Genomic DNA, 23,607 nt, shown 5'->3' on the forward strand with positions numbered 1-23,607 from the left:
AATAGGTTTAAATTTTAAAATAATTAGAAGTAAATAAAGATCCGTTGATGTTTTTTGATATCAATTAAATAACCATTAGAAAGAAAATAAAAAAAGAAGTGAAAAATAGGAAATTGTTTGTTTAAAAAAATATAAAATATACTAGGTATTGATTCAAAAAAATAATGATTGTTCTATCGACGTTAGACGAATTAAATTTAAAAAAATGCAACATTTTTCGCTAGTAAAAAACAATAATTTACAGTAGAAACGCGTTATATTTTGGTTGAGACATTTTCATTGGAATGATTTAATGAGGTCATGAGGACCGTATAATATAGTACACCCAAGTTACATATCGAAAAAAATATGCCCAAATATTCTGCATAATACCTGCTATTATTATATCTTAAAAGGGACTATTTGATTTGAATACCGTCGACGCCATTGCTTTTAAAATATTCATATTTATTATAAAGATCTATTTATTTTGTTTAATATTATATCAATTATAATAAATTCTTTACAGATCTGAGATTAAAAGGAAGATTATATACTTTCATTTTATAATAATTTATAGTTAATAAAATATTTTCTTTATTATATTTAGTAACTATTTTTTATCTTTCTCATACTACAGTTTAATAAAAAAAAAACAGTGTAAGAATATTCGTTTTGATTGTTAGAAAAATTAAATTTACAAATTCTATATTTTAACATCTTTAATTAACGTTTTTTAATATTTTTTTATACACAAAATAAATAACATTAGGTTTTACCAATAAAATTTTATATTTATAATAGTATATATTATAAGTTCTATAGCCCTATTTCACCCAGAAAACTATATAATAAAACTAAAAAATATAAAATACGCCATTACTGTAGCAGATGTATCTCAGTCTTTAGTGTACATTCATGGACAAATCGTTATGAATGTAGCTCGAGCTCGCTTTGTAAACAAATTCGACCGAGATGAGAGACTGCCTGTGGCGGAGTAGAACTTGGTATTATTTCAATCGTAGTTAAAACTACTTTCTGTACATTCATGATGTATCTAAGAACAATCTTTTAAATTATTGTCAAATTGTATCGAGTAGTTTTTAAGTATAATATAAACAGAAATATACATTCAATTATAAATATATTTATAGATTATTATATAAAAGACTCTTTTATCTCTGTAACCAATTACTTTCACATATGACACAATTATAATATAATCCAGAAATATTCGATTTTGGTAATCCAAAACAAAATTCTTGTGTGGCCGTATATAGGTCACCTCAACCTATATAAATTAAAAAAAGAAAAAACTAAGTTATAAACATTCTTCGAGTTTCAAGGAATATGTATGCAAAATTTGATGCCAATCAGTTCAGTAGTTTTCGAGATTACTGAGTATTAAAAAACGAACAATCATTTTTTATGTATAAAAACTAATTGCAGTATTATTGAGCGATGTCAGGAGATAAATTTAATAAAACTAAAATAAACAATCCATTTTCCATTCATATTAATAAGCAATTTGTTTTCTTTACGTGTAATCAGTTGTAAGTAGAAATAAATGAATATGTAGTTATGATGATTTTAATAATTTACTGACTGGTAAGCCACTCATAAATAAGTGGTTTAATTTATTATATAAGTCAACTAAACCTTTCTTGAATCGATAAAATCGGTCGAGTATTTTTTAATTTTATAATCTTTAGCTATAGATTTTATCTTTCATACATTATAGGATTTATAACTATTACCATCGTTTTCTATTTTAAATTCTAATATTCTTATGACCCATCTGAGATCCCAAATATTATGTGTACACATTTTGGTTTCAATTAGTCAAAAACTGTGAATTAATTTATGAGTCAGTTAGATAAATTAACTTGATTGATAATATCTGAAACTTATCGTTTCCGTTTTGTTTCAGTTGAAATATTCTCAATTAGTTTTGTCAAAATCGATTCAGGGTGTTTTTAATATATAAACCTCAACCACACGCTTTGCCTCGTAAATACATTAGCTGATATTCTATTTTAAATTTATACAAATTAACTTTATTAGCCCAAATACAACACAATACAGCAACAACGAAGCTATAGGCACTTCTCGAGTTTTAAAGGAATCTATTGATATAACTTTTATTGAAAACAGTTCAGTAGTTTTCGTGTCTATAGAGGACAATGAAAAAACATTCATTTTTAAATATTATATATATACAGATAGATTATAAATATTATACTATTATCTGGCCTCCGCGGTACTCACATGCTATTTGGTCAAATTATTTTAGTAAATTGCATACAAATCAGCTGAGGTTGTATTTTTTTCACACAATGCGTACGCAGTCAAAACTCACAATGAACTGTATCCCAAGATATAAGTAAAAGAATAGAAATAGCTGTTATACAGAAGAAATTGTAATGGGAAAAATTCGTCGAAAAAAAAATGTCAAGAACTGGTCATTTGTAAAGCACAATAATAATAGACTATCGAATGGTATAGAAACGTAATACGCAATGGTCGCCGAAACGAAAAATAATAATAATACAAAAAGATTTAGCGATATAATGGACGTCTTATAAGTATTATAAATTATTATGAAGTTCGTCATAAAATAACACAAATAAGTCAGTGAATGAAAAAAAAAAAAGCTGTAGGCGGTTAGGCGAGCGCGTGTGAGTATACGCCTGTGCGTGCGTGTGTAGTGGGGAGTGCGCGCATCCCCCACGACTGGCGTTGGGGGGGATTGTGAACAGGCTGGGTGGGGGTGGAAGTAAGCTAATGGGGAGTTTGGGCGGAAGAAAAGGAGGCGCCCCGTAACTCGGGTACTGGGTGAAAACTCGCCCACGGGAACCGCCGGATGTGGGTCACCCGGCGCTAGACGGTCCGCGGCGCCGCGGTGCACGTGGGCCAGCCGGGCGGAGCGTGAGCGTGTCAAGGCGCCCGCGCTCGCCGTCTCGGGGTTACGCCCATCGTGTGGGCCTCGACAAAAGTGCGCGACGACGGCGCGTCGGTCCGGCGACCGTAGTAACCGCCGGCACGCTGTTTGGACGGCACGCGGCCTGCACCTTCACGACACACAGCTGACGGCCAAAATCGCGCGTTCGGAGAGCCATAGACTCGCAAGACTATAATACAAATATTATACTATTAACACTATAACAAAACCAGGTGAGCTTTACTTATTTCTATAAATTATTATTGGTTTTTATAAATTGTGTGGCAATTTTTGAAGTCTCGATTTTTAGATGTCTGACCACCATACGAGTACGAGCATGTTATGGGCGTACTGTACCGATTCCTTTTTGCAACGTAAATTACGCGTGTGTTTTATTCTATTGGTATATACAAATTACGCTATGAATAACCAAAATCTAACATTCTTGAGTTTCAAACATACACGATCATCATTTTTATGATTAGTTAACCAATAATTTATTATTACAATATTTAATTATTTATTAAATATACTTATTATTTTACTTGAAAAAAATATTTTATTAAATATAATTTAATACCTAACCTATATTTTTTAATAAATAAATTCTTTACAATTTCTCTGCATCAAAATTCTATGCATTGTTGAAATTAGGTACAGTACTGAGTAATTACATTTAGTCGACGGATAGTTTTGAGCATCGTTATCAAAATAGTAGTATAAAACTTTGTATTCTCAGTACTAGAGTTGGTGGTATTTTTAGTATATTCAAATACCGGTTTAATTCAAACTTCTTATTTTATTTTTGCACTAGCCACTATAGGTATGTTTGAAATGTGAATTATGAATAATCTTTGAAATTGGATGCAGTTTCATGACGTTTATTTATAATATTCTTTAATCCGTTTGTTTTTTATCTTTTGTCTTTGAATAACCGATATTATTAAACTTTTATTGTTATAAATTGTAAATTTATATTTTGTGCCATTAATTCAACAAATTTATTATAACTGATTTAGAATTGTTAGTATTGTATGGTTCTCGTGTTGTTTTATGACAATGGAAAGTATTATGTTAGTGGCTACAATGTTTATGGTTTAATGGTAAAAATTAAATTATCAAAAACTTATAAAACTATATACGTGATTTTTTTTTAATTTGCCTTAATTCATTTCTACATAGATATATTGTATAGCGTATACATTAATTTCGTTTTTAAAAGTAAGATGTGTTACTAAAATCAGAAAAATGTATGCTTATTTTTTCATCAAATCCAAAAAAATTAGTATTCTGTATAAAATAACCGATTTTTAAATATCGAGTACATCAAAACCAATAGTAGAACTAACAACAATTTTACCTTAAAATCGGTCTTTGAAAATATTGTACAATCCGTAGACGCACTATGTTGTTTTACTCTGAAATATTCAAACAGCAATTTTAAAATAAAATATAATATATTATTTTATAAAAATTAAAAATAGTAGAAACAGATAAAAAAATGTATAATACATTTAATGGTTTTAATAATATTAAAAACTACAGTTTGCTGTACACGCCTTAAAACTGTATATTAAACTTTATTTTGCATACTACAAAAGTGATAACATTTAGTTACAAAGTTAAGACATAAATATGTTCATTTATAATCTATAAGTGCCTATTCAATTAATACTAATGGATGATAGTAGTTCAAATCAAGTCAAAATATTACTTTGTCTGTTAAAAATTAAGAAAATATCGTATTGAAATAAAATTCTTCATAGTGGTTTTGTTTCTGATATACTCCGCTAACATAACCATGATGTTTACTTTTCAATAATGTCCTAGGCAAAACTAAAATCAAACGTTAGTTTTTAAATAACCTAACTTAAGTATTAATGTATTACCCAGGATTCTCACTATGTTAATCTAGTCCGCAAAATTCTTAACAAACTGTTATCGCTATGATAAGAATGTATAAAATGGTGTTATTATTATAATTACACAGATCATTGCATTTTTAAAAAATGTTAGACATCGGTTTTATTGTTTCGAGAACGCTAATATAATTATATCATACAGATAATTCAATTTAAATTAATTTATAGGATACACTCATTAAAAACAAGTTGAATAACATTTTGAATTTTCAACAATTATTATTTTAAACATACATATATTATCAGAAAATCAAACAAGAAACGATTTTTTTCTAGATTGTCTTGGCTTTTGTAGAAAATTGTATAATACAACAATAAACTAAATTAAATAATGAATAATGATTGATATTTATCTAAAGCTATGAATTGTATTACCTGACTTAACACAGAAATAAAAAATAATTATAATATACGGCATTCAATAGATCTTGATTTTAGTGATCTAGCTTTGTAGGCAAAATTGAGGTAGTTAATTCACTTGCATCAGATTAGATTTAATGCTTGATGAATTTTTGAGTTTCTGGTGTACCCTCTCAATAACTAACAATTTTAAAATACGGTTCTTATTGTTATTATCGATAATAGGTACATAATGTACATATATTAAATTATGTAATCAACATAAAAAAAAATGTTTGTTCAGCATCAAATATTGGACGTGATTTAAATTCTATCTAAACCTTTCTGGTATCGCTAAAAACAAACAGAAATTTTAGTCGAAAACGGTGAAATAGCTTTTTGGTCTATAAAACACAACTCACACATTGCCTTTTTTATACAAAAATATGACAATAACAATTATAATTCTAAATAATCTGATGATTCTTGAATAGACTATCAATTTTAAATAAAAGTTAACTAGGTAGCTAAATACATATCATTGTTTTTAGTAGAAATTTCACTATTTAGCATTCATATAAAATGTATGCAATGTTTGGTCTCTGAGGGTTTCTGTATTAAAAATAAATACTTAGATAATTTTTAAAAATTTATTTATGGGTTTTTGTGATTTCATCTATGAATGTTAACTTTAAACGTTAACATTTTTTAATTAGTAAGTTAAATATTTCAAATATTTTAAATTTTGATTTTTGAATACCAAAACAATTTTTTTCTAAAGCTTAACACTCAATACACATCGACACTATAGGCTATGGTAATATATAATATATAAAAGTGTTTACGTTCTCTACTTAATTATCCTATAGATTGCCATATTATTTAGAATAAAGTTTAATATAAATTAAAAATATTACTAATAAGCAACAATAAAACATATTTATACGAATCATGCCTGCCGATTTGGAGTTTTTTTTCTTGATTGTCTAAGACACCGCACTTTTACTTTTATATGGTTTAATCTGCATATGGTACAATAATGTTACAACTATAGTTGTCGGTAAAGGTGTTTGCCTGTTAGGAAAAAGAATAACCAATGTCAACAAATTACAGTCACGTTAAAATCGGTTAGGATGAAAAAAACAGCACTGTACAAAATTAATATGCGTATTTAAACGGTTTGTGAATGCGAAGTAGAAACAGCATTTCCAAATACTTTTCAACGTTTGCTGTAATAATAAATATGCTCTGCTTTTTTCTTTTAAAAACAAATTCCTTCACTTTTGCGTAAAAATAATTGTGAGGGTTAATAACACACGACAGAAATACGCTCGATATCCACGTGACCGATTGTCGGTCTCAATAGGTCGGTCAAAAAATATCCTTTTATCCTTTTATATACCTATATATATATTAAAGCTAAATATAATGATCCCATTTCGTCTCTTAACTTCGCAAACCGTAAAATCCGGAAAAAGGAAGTATAAATCCCATGTTGTTTTATGTGAACGTCATTTTCCCGTGATTAGTATTATCCTTACAGGGTTTAGTCGTAATATTTTTAAGAACGCCTCATAAATCAAGATTAATTGTTCTAAACAGTTTAATGCGTTGTTCAATATTCTGGGAATGTTTACTACATTTCTGAACTATCGTGATGCTTGTTTACGACGTGAAAATGTTCACGACTACAATTATTGAAAGATTGCATTAAAATGTTATGGCAGTTTATTGAATGACTTTTAGTTGGATAGGATACTATATAATAATTAAAAAGATAGTCTCAAGACAGTTTGTTTCGGAATTAAATCGCTAGTTATTTTTGACAATTACTATTTATATTAATGATGTGATTATATTAATGGCGCACAGCGTTGATACAGCTGTAAAAAAATAGGCCATTTGAAAAAAAAATAAAAAAAAAAAAATAAAAAAGCTTTTTTTTTTTTTTTTTTTTTTTTTTTATTTTTACAAAAAAAAAAAAACAAAAACTAAAAAAAAAAAAAAAAAAAAAAAAAAAAAGCCTTACTATTCTCTATCAAAAAAAAAAAAAAAAAAAAAAAAAAAAAAAAAAAAAAAAAAAAAAAAAAAAAAAAAAACGTGTAAAAAAAAAGGTAGATATGTTTAGAAAATTTAATGACATTTAAAAAAAAATTATGGATTGTAATTTCCAACACAAAGTCGTGTATTTGGAATGTTTTTATAAAATTGGAAACTATTACTTCACTTTACAGCTTATTATTTATAAACAAATTGTTTTTGACAGGTTGACATATTTTATTTACTAACAAATAAAATAAATATTATAATATTTAAATTTAACATAATACTATTATGATTTTTAACTGTTGAACTGATTGGACAAACCTATATTTTTTTTACGTACAAAATTAAACTATAATATATAGTTATTTGCAAATATTTGCAATTTTTATACTTGAACAGCATTATAGACCGGTAAATTGTTTTGTAATTTTTTTTACCACATAATCAATAATTTATATATAATCGGTATATATTTTATTTAATTTTCTTTAGAACTAAATTAAATCAAACACGCATAAAATGTATATTAATATTTACATTATGTTTTAAAAAACATTTTCATTTTTCAAAAGCATTATTCCCTATAATGTAAATGACATAGGCAAACTAATATATTTAAATAAACAGAAAGAAAGTCTCCAATTAAGAATTTAAAAATATCAATGAGTAGAAAGAATCGAATAGGAAATAACAGTAAAAAATAAAAATATATGCAGTTTGCAATGTATAATATTATATTAATTAATCAAAGTGTTTCATACGAACCTTATTATATGGGAGACCACTTAAATATATTTACAGAAAATACCGATCCTCTCCCCTTAGATACGTTTTCAAAGATTTCTTTCTTTTTTTCTTAGTTAATTTATAAAAAAAAATGTACATTACTTTATAGTCTCTTATCATCGTTACACCAGCATACGATATTATACACACTATATAATATTTAATGGATTTATAGTCTATCATTAAAATATTTTTACATTTAAAATGTTTAATTTGTATTTCTATATGGCTTATTATAGGTCTAGACTTTAGAACCCTACCCGATTTTCTTATTCATAGATTCGCCCTAGCATAGTGTGTATTAAAAATACGACTACGTAGCGCAAAGTCAAAAATATTCTTTTATGCCCTCTATTCAAATAATTCGATCGCATGTCTCCCGTGGGATTAGTATATGCAGTGATAACGAAGACGCATAAGTCCAATACTCGACTGTTATTATATACATATATATTACGGTGGTGTACATATATGTATATAGCGTGTTCCGGAGTCTTAATGAAGGCGCTTTAATTGCTGATTTTTATCGGCGGGACAATCGCATAAACGGGCAAACGCCAACCCTTTCGCGTTTAATAAAACGCATCGCGGGCCAAAGGGAAGAACGGGTGAAAATGAAAAAAAAAACAAAATAAAGTCAACCCTTTTACCCGTACAACAACTACGACTGTATCGGTCGCGATGGTCTGTACCTACACAAACGCACGCACATATACATTGCTGCAGCGACGTTATTGCACTGCTGTGTAAATAATATACATATAGAAACACCACATAACGCAGGCATTTCCAGACCATTTAACATGCGCGATATTCTAATTTTCACACGATACCGCCATTGTGGTTACAATTGTGCGGTAACAACAGTTAAAAACCGAGCAGCTGACAAAAGGCACCGCGGCACTTTCGGCGCAACGATTCCCCCGTCCATCACGCGACTAACACATCGTATTTATTATATACATACCTAATCGTATAATAACATTTTTTTTTTTTTTTATTTAAGTAATCTACAATCTATACAGTTTTATACAATGAGTAGGTTGGATAAGTGACAATAAATAATAAATAACAACGAATCTTAAGATTAGGGAAGTTACCCAGTGATAACACTCAGCCAATATAATATGATATTACGACAGATATGACACTTTTGTACAGATAATAAGTATTTGTGCATTTACTACAATAGTGCAGTTGCATCGTGAACTAAGAAATATCTTCAAAATATAAAATATTACAAAGAACTATTTTCAATTTTTAAATATACAATGATGCATTTACTGGTTTACGATAAGAGTATAACAGTGAAAAAATATTTAAACCAGGGGTTGTCAGCTCCGCCTTATCTTCATCCTTAATTGTTCAATACATATTTTTATTATAAGTGCGACCCGTGAGATTTTTAAAAAACAAAATAATACGTGCCTCGCTATTTGATTTAGACGTAATAATACACGTAGGTACATGCATTTCTGATTCGTGGTTCTGACCAATGGAATGGCGAAGAATGTTCTTTTGGAGCGTGGCGTGAAGTTCCACCACCCTTGAAGGATAAAATAATCTCAGTCGTTGCAGCAGCGCTTATATTCGAATAGTTATGAGGTACTATATATCATCACAGACAACAATATAATTACATATTTTGAGGAGTGAGGATCATCTAAAACATGCACTGCCATACGTAGTGTTCTTAACAATGTAATTTTGAAACCTCACGGTAATATTATGGTAATAAACTGATACCTAATTTTTTAAATAAAGATCCATTCGTTTAATTCGCTTGTCTTTACATCATTATTTATATAACATAAAGTTCGAATATTTGCAGATGACCTAAAAAAAATACTAGTAAACATATATATTTTATGTTAAATAAATAACATTTTTATAAAATTAAAATATTAGTTAAATATTTAGTTATTTTTAAGATTGATACTTAAATGTACATTGTATGACTATAGGAGATTGGTGTAAAAATTATGGTCTAAAATAAATTCATAACATAAGCACTGAAATCAATGATATGTTTACCGGATCTTCCCTTCTACGCCACTTTGACCAACTAAAATGGCTCTGTCTAATTAAAAGGTCTACAGTTTTATTAAATTCTAATCATTTTGGATTCAATAACGTCATATCTTACCGTCCATTATAATATTATATATATTGTTATGCAAACGAAATGGATATATATCAAAATACTCGCAGGTAATGGTATGTATTATCGTAATAATATGAGTACCTAACCGGTAAATTAATGTCGATATTTACGGGCAGTGCATAAGTACCTATACCGAGTAATGTAAAGCATTGTTATAACATATTACTGGTACGGCTGTGTCGATATAATCGCCCGGGCCGTCGGCGAAATAAAAACAATAATGCACATAAACATTATAATATTAAATACATTCCTACCATTTTCGAGTATCAAAAATCGAGCGCATAACCGAACGGACGGGTGCGAGGATTATGGATTATTAATACTCCAATATACAATATAATATATACATTAAACACGCTGATAATGACTTGAAAACGTGACCCCTTCGACGCCAGCTCTCGAATACATCATAATAATAATAATATTTCAGGTACTACGGCAAGAGATTTAACAATGAAATGATAATAATAATATTTGATGCTGCAGGATTATACCGTATTTTGTGTTGCTTTTTCGTCCCACTCGGCCGACAACAGCTGCCAATATAATATATAATATATATAATACGCACCTACACCACTACCGTCTACCGCCATTCGTATAAAAACTAGAATTATTGTGAGTATATATATATATATATATATATACACACACGATCGTGTACATCAATTCTCGATATAAACCCGAGCGTATCCGATATAAATGACCCACAGCTAGCACCCCTACGGTAATAAAGTATACGTATATTAATATGAAAACGAACAGCGCGCGCGTGTGAATGTATAATATCATATGATTTCTACTATTTTAATATTATATGGTTCGATGTGCGTAATGTTATTATCATCAGTGGCGCATGATATGACGTATATACAATATGTTATGGAGTGTCGAAAAATGATTTTTAAATACATAATTCACCTTTGTTTGTATTATATATTATATTTAATATTAAGTAGTAGAACGTACACGAATTTCACAGGATGTAACTGAAAACCAATATTGTATAATGTCTTATTTGTTCATCGTCATATTACATAATAATAGTTATTCTCCATTCTTGCTGTAGTTGAAATGGTTCATATTTGGTCGAATTGATTCCAATTTGAAAAAATTATTTTATTAAGGTGATTTGGATTGGTTTCTATTTAAATTTGTGATGAAGTTCCTGTTTTCAGCAATAAAATTACCAATTTCTCAAGAACGCTCATTTACCTTCCTATTTTTCACATATTTAGGACTGTCAACTTTAAAGTAATAATAATAATTAATTAACTGAATTTAAAGTTTATAAGGTTGTTGAAGTGATAATTTGAAACAAACTTTTTCCAAATATTTTAATTGTGCGAGTGTCTCAAATTAACGTAGTCCGTCATATAGTTAACAATTGTTATATTTTATTTATTATATTTATTTTTAATATTAGTTTGGTAACAGTACTTAACAAAAATAGGAACCAATTAAGCTCACCTAACCTTTTTAAATGAGAAACAATTCGGCCAGTGGTTTAGATTGTAGAAACCAAGAAATCAATTCAGTACAAGCCTTAATTCTAATTTACTAACCTCTTCAACTAACAAACCTAATAATATCACATGATACATACGCCGTGAGGTAGCCACTGAACATTTTTATTATCACGTAATGTATTTTAGTAGTTTTTCTGCTCACATACGTCAAAGGGCACATTTTTTATCGGAACGATATATGAAATATAATTTAGTTTCAAAAACATGACCACGAAAAATATGAGATTAAAGCACGTTTGATTCATTGGCTTTGATTCATACTCCATATACGCGTTTCTTCCATGTGTCGACACCCGCCGTTTAATGTTTTCGTGCGCGATTCATTTGTATAGACTGCTCCCTTGGCGAAGAAACCATACTCGACGTCGTTTCAATTGTGGTATTTTATTATTTTTGGTAGGGCTGGATTAAAAGGGACGAAAAATAGCATATAACCTATATGGCCAAAAGTAAAAAAATTCACACGAATACGTTAAAAAGTTGTATAAACATTCTAATATTATTTTATAAGGTCTGATAGGACACTACTGTATACATCTTTAGTACAGAGATCTTCTATTCACAGCTCGCCTTGTCTTTGTTTGCAGTCCGTGGACACATTTTCAGTAAAGTATATATTTTTAATACGTTTTTAATTTTTAATAAATACTAAATGTTTTTAGTAGGAATGTGACCCGTGACATTTTTTAAAAATAATAGGTGGCCCGCAGTCTAAAAAGGCTAAAGACCACTGCTTTAGTATGAAACGCTTGTAGTTCTGATAATCTTAATATTGGACTCTATTCATCGTCATACTCACATACACATCATAATCATATAATCATAATGTTATGTGTATTTACAATCTACACAAAATAAAACGGAAATGTTCCTATATGATGTCTTCGCGGAATCTGAATATAGTCTGAATGTCGTGTTATCTACTATAAATTGGCAGTGACCAAATGTATAAGAACCCCCTATGATATAATATAATTTCCACCGGTCTTTGACGCGAAATTTGAATGACTCTGTAAAATAATATGTTTAACGGGGACTGGTGAGTGTAACACATCTGAAACGCGTAGTTAGGGTGCAGACTGCAACGGCACCCCAGACGAGTCGTATAAATCATTACTCACAATATGGAAATCGGACGGCCGCGTGCTTTCGAATGATATCATGTTTTGTAATAATAATATTATATTTACTGACGGCGTCGGTGGGTTATATTATATTAACCAGAGGATCGTCCGTTTTGTGCATGTACAGTGTACACTGTACAGTATTCTATTCGACGAGGGACCATATTATTATGTTATAATTTATATAGTACTATGTCTATGTATAGTTGACCGCAACTCACGTGTGTAAATTGTAAGTTACTAGTCGACCGATTATATTTTACTTTATGTCATACCGGTGTTTTTTTCTCAGGAGCCTATCTAAGACTGCGCTCAAAAAACCTACAGGACAAAAATAATTTGCGTACATATTAATCTAATACTTATTTTTATTACCTATTACAATTTATAACTATTCGACTCTAATTCGACTATGGGTCGAATCATTGTTGTAGAGCCGAGCCCATTATGAAGTTATGTGAATATAACAGGAACTCGCGTGAAAATAATATAGTCTCCGTCAAAATCACGAAAATCGAGGAGACGCTATATTATATATATATATATATATGTTATTATTATTATTGTTATTATATACGACGTATATATGAAGTGACATAGTATGTATGTGAGAGGGTGGAGGAGAATCTATATACTGGCATAATACGTGTCCGGTATGTGACCCTGTTGTATACATATACATATTACAATATACGAGCAAGGGCGACTGACTCGCGGGGCAGTCACAGGTGCTGTAAACTACGGCAACGCGGCGTACATTATTATTACTATCGTGACGCTTCCAACACCACCCCTCCACCGTGGGTAGTTATTCATTATATATTGTTTGTCGATAGATATTGTAATTCAAATCTCGTACCGTGGAGGTGGGGTCGGTGAAGAGATCGTATATTATATTGCAGTATAATACGCGTTACTGCTATGCGTCTTGTCACAGAGCGCTATATAAATATACGCATCGATTGTATATACATATATATTTTGGTAAGTTGGCCGTCGGGTGGTGGCGTTACAGGGGGAGGGGGCTGACATTTGTAGAACACGCGTGTGACCATTATAATAATACACTATCTACGTGTTTTTATATATTATATTGTACTGCGTCCGATGCACATACACAATATAAAAACGCTGAATGAAAAACGACGCATATCATCGCGCGTATATATATATATTTTATAATATACGATGCGATGTTCTAGTCTCTCCCCAATATTCAGCTCCATGTCGTAGGGCGAATATCGTCTTGACACGTCTGCGGCAGTGCTTCAGCTGTATTATATCGTTGTTATTATTTTATGCACGGCCGGCCGTGAGTATTGTTATTGCTATCAATATATATTTATATAGGTATATAGGTATAAAATACACGAATTACAAAAAGAATACATATTATATGCAGTTAGGTATAATAATAATATTTTTACACATATGTTACACGCATCGTATTATGTGCATCAATATAAAAAAATTTACTGCAGGAAACGAAATCGAATAGCATTACATTTACATAATATTATGTAGATTTTATACAAACGTAATTCTTAGTTATTATGTGTACATGTTATACAACACACATAACAAGTATGATTCGATAATTTTAGGGCTTTAAATTTTTATTATAAATGTGAAAAATCATATCAAATATATTATAATTAGTATTATTTTGATGATTAAATATTATGTGACAATTCCTGAAAAAAAAAACAATAATGCATCAAAAGTAAATTAAAGGAAGCTTTATCTCTCTGTTTACAGTGTGCATGCTCTCTTTTGCAGCTATCATTATTTTTTTTTATATAATTTTCAATTTTCCAGTTAAACAACGAGAGAAAGGGTGAAATACTGAAATTGAACTTATCTGCATATTATATTATATTTTAATTTAAAAATGAATACAAAAAAATGAAAGGAAAAAATGCATTTTTATTCAACCTATACAAATTCTATCCCGATAAAACCGTAGTTACACAGCAGCCGTGGGGTGGACGAGAAGTAGGACGGGGTACCGGGTTGTATCTAATTTGAAAATGAAAACGTAGCGCATAATCCTTGGTGACCGATACGGGCGAGTTTAATTTGTATTTAGGCTCTCGATGGAGGGTGTTAATAGAGAGGTCGTTATCTGTTGTACGGTCCTTTTCCTCCCTTCTTGTGTCCTGCAGCCCTATCCATCCGTATACCGCTCCTCTCCATCCCAGTTTGTTGACAATGCCACGGACTTCTCGCTGTAACCGTTAGATAACGCAGGGAATGTAAAAGCCAGACTGCGCTAATTACGCAGCCTCCCCCGCCCGGCCACTGTATCCAGGCTCCGGACCGTATCCCAATATCCTCGGCCGTTTAGTGGCGGTGATGGTAGTCCTTCTCCTCTCCCCCTTTCTTACGCCAATGCTTCGAGATCCGATTACAATATATTATTATTATGCGTACGATTATATAATATGTATAATATTATTAGTTATCATATATATATATACGCGCTATATTGGGCACCACCGCATTTTCCCCATTTCTCCTAAAACTATTATTAAATCGCTTCGCTAACTGTAAGAAGTTTAGATTGGACCAAAGATTGTGTATAAGAACGTGTTTATGACATTAAAGACTGTGAGTGTGTCGAGATATGATTTTATATTATATTATTCATGCGCGCGTATTTCATTTACAATCAACGGGTGTACATACTACATAGAAATACTAATAAAATTGCGTATAATATGAACGTGTCAGTACGTGTATGCTATTATTGTAAAACCTGCTAAAAAGTTATTATTACTATATTGTACAAGTAAATTCGCCTGCTTCCGTACAAATATTTTATATTAATATTGAAGTCCGCTTTTTAAAGACCTTTTTTCTCGTACGCCACATTGAAACTGTTTAAATGTATAATAAATGTATTATTTGTTTTCACAATAATTTCATGTTAAATGAAAATCTTATAAATAAATAAGCTTTTAAGGAGTATTATATCTACTGTTATTGAATATTATCTCTGTAATTTGAAATAATAAAATAATTTACTTGTGAGGATTCTAATATAAATCATGTTATATCATTTAAATATTGGAATATTTTAAATATTCAAAATAATACATAATTTGAAGAGAAAATATATTTAAATATTTCAGTATATATTAACAAAATTAGTTAACAGCTAAGCCAAGTATAATATAAATATGTTATAGGTAATAGATTCTATATAATTTAATTTGTGCACAAAGGCGGCTTGCTATAAGAATACTAAGAGCGACTGCTCCTGCTCCGAAAATGGGGAAAAAAGTTGTTTTAAGTTAAACAGGTTTAATCATAATTCATAACAGAAGATTGATCATTTAAGTAAAAATTAAGTGTATCTATATCATAAACTGTAAAAGTTAATAAAAAATTTAACTTAAGAAGAACCTAAAAATATTACATTGGTCCTAGTGAATTTAGTTGTGGGTGGGTTGTTTTGAAACTTGCTCCTTGAATTTTGAAGACTCAACCGCCACTGTTTGTATAAACAATTTTCTTTTACTTAAACATGTATTACAGACTGCTTAATTTAGTAATGTTTCTCATTCTTCAATGACTTTTTTTACTCTAAAATTTTTTTTGATTCAATTATATTTTAAAAATTCTGTACCGGTTATTATATTGTTGTAAATCTTGGTCATTTATTAAAGGAATGCATATTTAACTAACATTCGCAATATGATTATGCTCGTACATTTATTTCGAAAAATTAATTCACCTATAAATCTTCGAAATATAATAATGCGTTGGTCCAACAAGTTTGGAATTCTAATGAATGTGATGTATAATATACGTAGTTAAGTCTAAGGAATAGCGGACGAGAAAGTGTGCGGGTCATGCCCAGGGAATTATAAAATTTAGTTTATCGGCAAGTTTGCGGCCGTCAGGTTCGAATTCCCACAAAGTGAAGGACCCTCCTCGTCTTATGGTATTATTATAGAGGACATTGAACGAGGCACTTCAATTAAGGACGTCGTATCGCACCCTCTTGAACTTACCTAGGGCTAGGGCGTTCGTGATGAGTGGAGGGCGGGCGGGTATGTGCATTGACTAAATACTGTCTTGGGAAGCTCAGTGAGAGTAGTGTGAAGTTTTCGTCGGGTTTAGGGATTATTCAAAGTACAGAGTCGTGTCTGGCCATCCAACTTCTTGGCAAGTTTTATCTCCCCCCAACCCCCTTACACCGAATACTCCTTACCACTATAATATAAGAAGATTTTCTTATAACTTGTGTATATACGCACCGTTATTAACATCAAATAAATAATTAAAACATTACATTTGAAAATATGATAGCAAAAATAAATCACAATAGATAAATAATGTATGTATATTATGTAAAATCTTAGAAGTATTATAAATACAGTAAAATCCCGTTACAACGAATTCCAGGGGACCGTATTTTTTTTCGTTATATCGGAAATTTCGTTGTAACGAAAATTCGAATAAGCTCTTTATAAGCACGCTGCTTATCGGCACGGGATTTCTATGACTTTCGTTATAACGGGATTTTTCGTTGTATTGGTATTCGTTGTAACGGGAATTTACTGTATTACTTTCCGCACGTGTTTATAACACTACCTACTAACCTACTTATATATTTACACTATATAGGTACCACACGCGTCATGTTAACAGATATTATTACAATTATTTTAAAGTTTATTTGAAAATTAAAACTATACAATTAATACAATATTTGAAATAATAATAATTTTGTAATAGTGTATTATCTACCGTAGTTTTGTTTTAAAATATTGTTTGGTCAACAATGGTCATTGCGTATTAAATTTATTGTGTTTTATAATGTTATTTTAACATTTTTGAGCGTTTATGTAGTACATCCAAATGTTGCATAATTACACAATATAACTTATAGTTATTTCTATATTAAAAAAATAGTGAGCCTAAGAGTTTAAAACTTTTGATTTAAAATATTGTTTTATGAATAATTGATGAAAACGTACCTATGTCAACTTTAATCAACATTTTCCATCAAAATGTTTGGTCCTATATTATATGTAACTTACAAAATAATAATTATTATTGCTGAACTTTTTTTTTTTTACTAAAGGTATGAAAAAACCCTGGAGTTTTATTTAAATAAAAAAATGAAATATTTTAAGCTAACTATCTAGAAAATGTTTTCACTTTAAACCATTTACTGTCGGAACATGCCAATGTTTTCCCCCCGTAGCCGACGGTTGTTTGCCAGGTCGTGAATCCACATGAGATGCGAGCATTAAAGGGACGCCAGGGGTTTTGCCCAAGGATGAGTAATTAAGCTGAGCGTTTAGCGGATGAGGGTAGGGGTATGAGAGGATACACACGTATTCCATGTATCAGAAAGGGTTATGGGATATAAGCGTAGACGTGAGGGAGAGAGCAAGAGAAAAAAAATGTGAAAAAAAAATAACACACATATATAACAATATTAAAAGCTTCAATTACACATTATGGGAAAAAAACATTTGGGTTGGATTCCTCGCCGTGACTTGAATATGAATCTTTTCATGGTTGATTTATTCCGGCGAGGTGCAATGTCATTCAAGATATAGTTTTATGTAAATCCCGGTTAAACGGGAAAAAATAAAATAATACCGAAACTGAATAATACCCACCCATTTTATTTTTGCATCCCCGGTAACATTTTTTTTTTTTTTTTAACTACCGATTGTTGTTTAAAGTGTAGGGTTTAGTTTTAGGGCACGCAACTGGCCGTTCTCAGTTTTTGGGGTTTTAATATCAACGAAACCTCGTGGATTATAATATAGAAGTATATTTTTTTTTTACTTTTTGAACGCGTAAAGGTTATTCTTGCAGGCCAAACCGTATTGTTCATATGTGCTTTGTTATATTCCTTCCATTCAATAATAAATGTTTTTTTTAATATTTTTATTTTATTACTCGAAAAAATAAGTTACAAAACACCATAACTACTATAATATTATTATTTGAACCGACGATAAAATGTTTTACAGTGACACGCGCCCATTACGTACCTATATTATAAATTATAATACTGCAGACACGTATTAAATTATTTTTAATACATAAAGTTTATGAAGAATGTGATAAATTAAAAAAAAAAAAAAATAGAAAATATTGTTTAATAGTATTACACATTATTGTATCATTTGTTTTATTATTTTTTATTGAAAGTATTTTATTTTTACAGTTTAGACTGTAATTTTTGGATTTGTTTAATTTCTAAATCTCGCCGACTGTAATACATGCACCGTAAAAAAAAATCGTTTTTTTTTCATTCGTTTGGTGGATGTTTAATAGTCATTAATTCGGTTGTTTTTATTCGTACACCGACGACCGTCCTGCGATAAATTATGTTATATTCGTCATTGTATTACTCACGTAACGTGCGCGTTTGGCGTCGAACTACCCTACCACTTCACCCATTATATAACAACTAAATATGAACAATCTCGTGTTTGCCGCCTCCCCGAGATAATCAGAACGCCAAAATCTTTATTTACGGAAGTTTGAAAACCCGCTCGTACACAATTGCAGTCGAATTACGCGGTTTGTTTTCACACACATACACACACACACACATACATTTATATATTCTCAGTCGCATCCTAAGTCCCCGAGCATTCATCACAAGCAGCCGCGCCGCGACCGCGATAATCGTTTCTATGAATAAATTAAAACGTACCGTCACCATGTATTATTGTACCGCAGGATAAGTGTTGGTGGTATAAGGATGACGGGAACGCTTCTGTGGGGATGATGACACGATGGGGATGGCAAACCGAGATAGACATTCTGACATTCTGTTTATATACACCCAATCGTTTTCTATATACGCACGGTTTCTTGGGTAATATAGAAAACTACCCTCAGCCTCTACGGTGGCAGCAGATCATGTATTATTAATGGGTGTTGGCGCTACAAGGTGCAGTGTGTGGGAGGAAAAACGGACAAGAGTGGCGGTGGAGTATAAGTCACCGTCGCCACAGACCCGTGGATTACACGCATAAATATATATATATGTATACATGCGTAGTTTTGCGCGAGTCCAACTATATACCGTTTTTATGAAAAATGCATTCGACCCCTGCTAGAAATGATATAATATAAATAAACGTATTATTTACGGAACCCCATAACCGACGGAAGAAAAAAACGTGATAAACAGGATAATATAGAAAAATCACAGGAATATAAATGGGGATTAGCCCGGAAGGGGCGAGTTCTTAACATTTTTTATGGTACCTAAACAACTTTTTTCTCCGAATCATATATAGTATATACATATCATTTTTCTCGTTATAGAATAAAATAATAAATTCAATATTTTTTTATAGAATTTATTATCAACGATATAATACCCTTTGGATATAATCAATTAAAACAATAAACTAAAATCAGCTATTTATTATTAAACTTTTAAATATTTAAAATATTATATTTTTTGAATAAATTTAAGAAAAATTTACTTCAGTTTAATACGTTCATTATAATGAACTTCATATAGTTTTAATATAATATTATCAAGTAAATAAGTTTTTTTTGTTTATCATCCAATTACTATTCTAATCATTATACAATTAGTGCGAATGAAAAATAAGTATGGAATTGAAATTTGCTAGTCAAAAATAGTCAGTCTCAAATATTTTTATTTAAACTTTTTTTTTGTTGATAATTTTGACTACTGACATAATTTTTACTAAAAGCTTTCATTTTCTAATTCGAAAAAGACGCAAGTCTGATTATATTTTTATAAAACAGTCAATAGTCAACAATTATTAATTTAACACATCATAACCTATAGTATTATATAGATAAACATTATATACGGTACAAGAGATATTATTGTAGAACGAAAAGAAAACGCCGTGATTTACATCGCATCCGGTTTCCGGTTCGGCCGGACGCGCGAGTCCGTGACTTTTATGTGTACTTCTACCAGGGGTATATCGCCACCTGAATCGCGTGGGCTCGTAAATCAGCGGTTGGAACAAAGCTCGATTATTGTCACTGGAGAAATCCCCGGACAACCAGGAAGGGTCATGCAAATTTGGCAATAGTAACCAACTGCACAGCACTTCCGCGTGCACAGATAACGTGTTCACATTCGCGGATACCGCTATAAACCCATGAAAATTAATACATTTAAACTCGCAGTGAGGGTGAGACGGGCTATCATAAAAAAAATACACAAAACAAAAACAAAATACCCCATTTGGTCAGTCAGGCAACCACAAATCTTGGCGTGTCTATCTAAACAAGTTATCTTGGTCATATATTTTCTTAGGGTCTGACAAAAAGACGTCCGGTAAAATCGAATTATTTATGATTTATTCACGTTTACTGGACCTTGGTGTTGTAAAAATAAAAAGGGGGAAATAGTGATTTTATTCCAAAAATTCGATAATAAAAATATCGGTCGTAGTAAGGTTCTAAAAAAATCTTTGACAATGTAACTAATCGTTACACCACGCGAACCTAGACTAAATTATTAAATTACAAATAACCGTGTATAAAATAATTAAAAAAGTCTTACTTATATTTAGTTTTCTATTGACCATCAAGCTTGACGTTGAGAGTTACTCAAATATCATAGTCATAATATAATATTAAAAAATTGTTTTGAAAACACTGAATACCTTTGCAACAAAATTAATGTTTAATAATTAATAGTAAAAATGATTGTAAAAAGGAGGTATTTTAGTATTTTATTTCATCTACATTTATGTAAAACTTCTAATGTAGTGAAATATGACGAAAATATTATTCAATATTAAATTAATTCATATAATATAATTACGTAATTCAATGTTATCTATACAGCCTTACATAAATACCTAGGTCCAAAAATACTTGATATGCTACTAGAAATATAAAATTATATTTATATACCTTAAAAATAAATCTTTAAATTGGTTATTAAAAAACAAAGTATAAACATTTAACAAAGTATAGGTAATAGGTATATAAACATTATTTGTACAAAATAAATAGTTTAATTTATTAACTATATTAGTGGTTTTTATGTTTAACGATATTATACATTATTCAACTATAGGTCCCTATTACAATTTCATATTTTGTGTACATTTTATTGACGCGCATTATATGTTATGCTTGATACAAATTAAATACTTAAATATTTTACTTATTTGACAAACCTTATAAAATGTCTAATGGGGCCCATTATTTTTTTGAAAAAATAAAAAATAAAATAATGATATACTGGTTATACTAAATAATATAGAGCAAGTTGTAGCTCTTGATTAACTCATCGGAGTTAATCAGACGTACGTAATTTAGACTTGACGGTATATTATTATATATAACATTATAATAACTCAATATTATCCTACACAAAACAATGTATGGCCGTCGACAGACAGAGCTGCCTAAGCCGAATATGTCACAAAAACCACGACCGCCTGCGAGACGAAGACGTTATTCGACTCAATACCGCAGCCGACACGTGGTTTTCCGCTCACGAACTCACTATTTAATATATATATATTATATACATATATAGTAATATATTATTATAATACTTAATTCAAACCGATTCATCGGGTGCCTGAGTGCAATAATTTAATTTTCCCGTACGATATCGGTCGGTTTACTCTCTCGCACACACGCGTTTATATCATATATGTATTATTATGTTACATTACGTATATGCTCATACAGTGCGTCACGTAGGTACTTGTGTGGTGTATGTGTGTGAGTGTATGTTTGTGTACGTTATTGTAGATTTTAGATTTGAACGATGGTGGCGCGCGGTGTGTTGCGGCGTGTCCCAGGCTAAATATAACATTAATTAAACGAATTTACGCAATAATTCAAGTGCGACTGACAGTTCACTAATAGTGCCGGGGACTCGATATATATGCGCGCGTAATGTATATATAATATATGTGTATATATACGACACATATATATATATTACTCTGGGACAACGACGACGACGCCATCGGCTGCGTTTTCTCTCTCCTCTGAACACCTAAAATTCACCCCCCACCCAGCACCATCGCAACCCCTGCATCCTCGAGTCAAAACTTACTGGGACAAAAATATACGTATATACATATATATGTTCTTATTACTTATACTTATACGCGTATACTGTATATAATATACTTCGTACACAATATCCCTCGCTTGTACACACCGTTTCTACCGTCGCGGCGTGTATATATAATTAATAATGTAAAGGTTTCTCCGTTCGATGGGGTTCGTGCTTGGAGTAATGTGTGTTGTATATGTCTTGGGTCGACAGACGGACGAACGAAAAGGGAACGGGCTTCTCTAATTAACCGATAGGAGATTAAAAGTATAAACTCCAAGACTAAATCGTACGGTATTTTTCTGCTAGTCACAGCTACGCGGTGGATATTCAGTACTACGTATAATATATAACCAACAGAGACATTCAAACTCGATAAAAATATTAAGTTTTTAGTCTTTGGTTTACGTATTAATATGCATTTGGTAGTATACAAATGTACTTTGAATAAATATAATGATTAGTTGTTTTTATAAACAATATATAAAATAATGTAAATATAGATGTTTGTGTTTACGCGTGTTTATGTGAATGTGTGTGTGTGTGTGTGTGTGTGTGTGTGTGTGTGTGTGTGTGTGTGTGTGTGTGTGTGTGTATGTGTATTTGTCGAATTTGCATTAACACTATAGTATTTAAATAAACAAAAACGGGGATTTTTTTGTATATAAAAACTATATTTAAATTGTATTTTTTATTATTATTTTG

The 23,607-nt window shown here is 30.6% G+C and overlaps 1 protein-coding gene across 2 annotated transcripts in view; it reads left to right on the forward strand.

Annotated features, from left to right (window-relative positions):
* The first annotated feature begins 2,993 nt into the window (after positions 1-2,993).
* LOC132922336 (LIM domain transcription factor LMO4.2-like) overlaps positions 2,994-23,607 on the forward strand; it is a 65,382-nt gene continuing 44,768 nt past the window's right edge. The window contains exon 1 of one of the 2 annotated variants that reach the window (XM_060985807.1): positions 2,994-3,153. The gene's annotated coding sequence lies outside the window, so the exon portion shown is untranslated. The remainder of the gene's footprint in view (positions 3,154-23,607) is intronic. The other variant, XM_060985808.1, reaches the window with a different exon arrangement.

The sequence above is a fragment of the Rhopalosiphum padi genome, chromosome 2, assembly GCF_020882245.1.
Source record: "Rhopalosiphum padi isolate XX-2018 chromosome 2, ASM2088224v1, whole genome shotgun sequence".
NCBI classification, from domain to species: domain Eukaryota; kingdom Metazoa; phylum Arthropoda; class Insecta; order Hemiptera; family Aphididae; genus Rhopalosiphum; species Rhopalosiphum padi.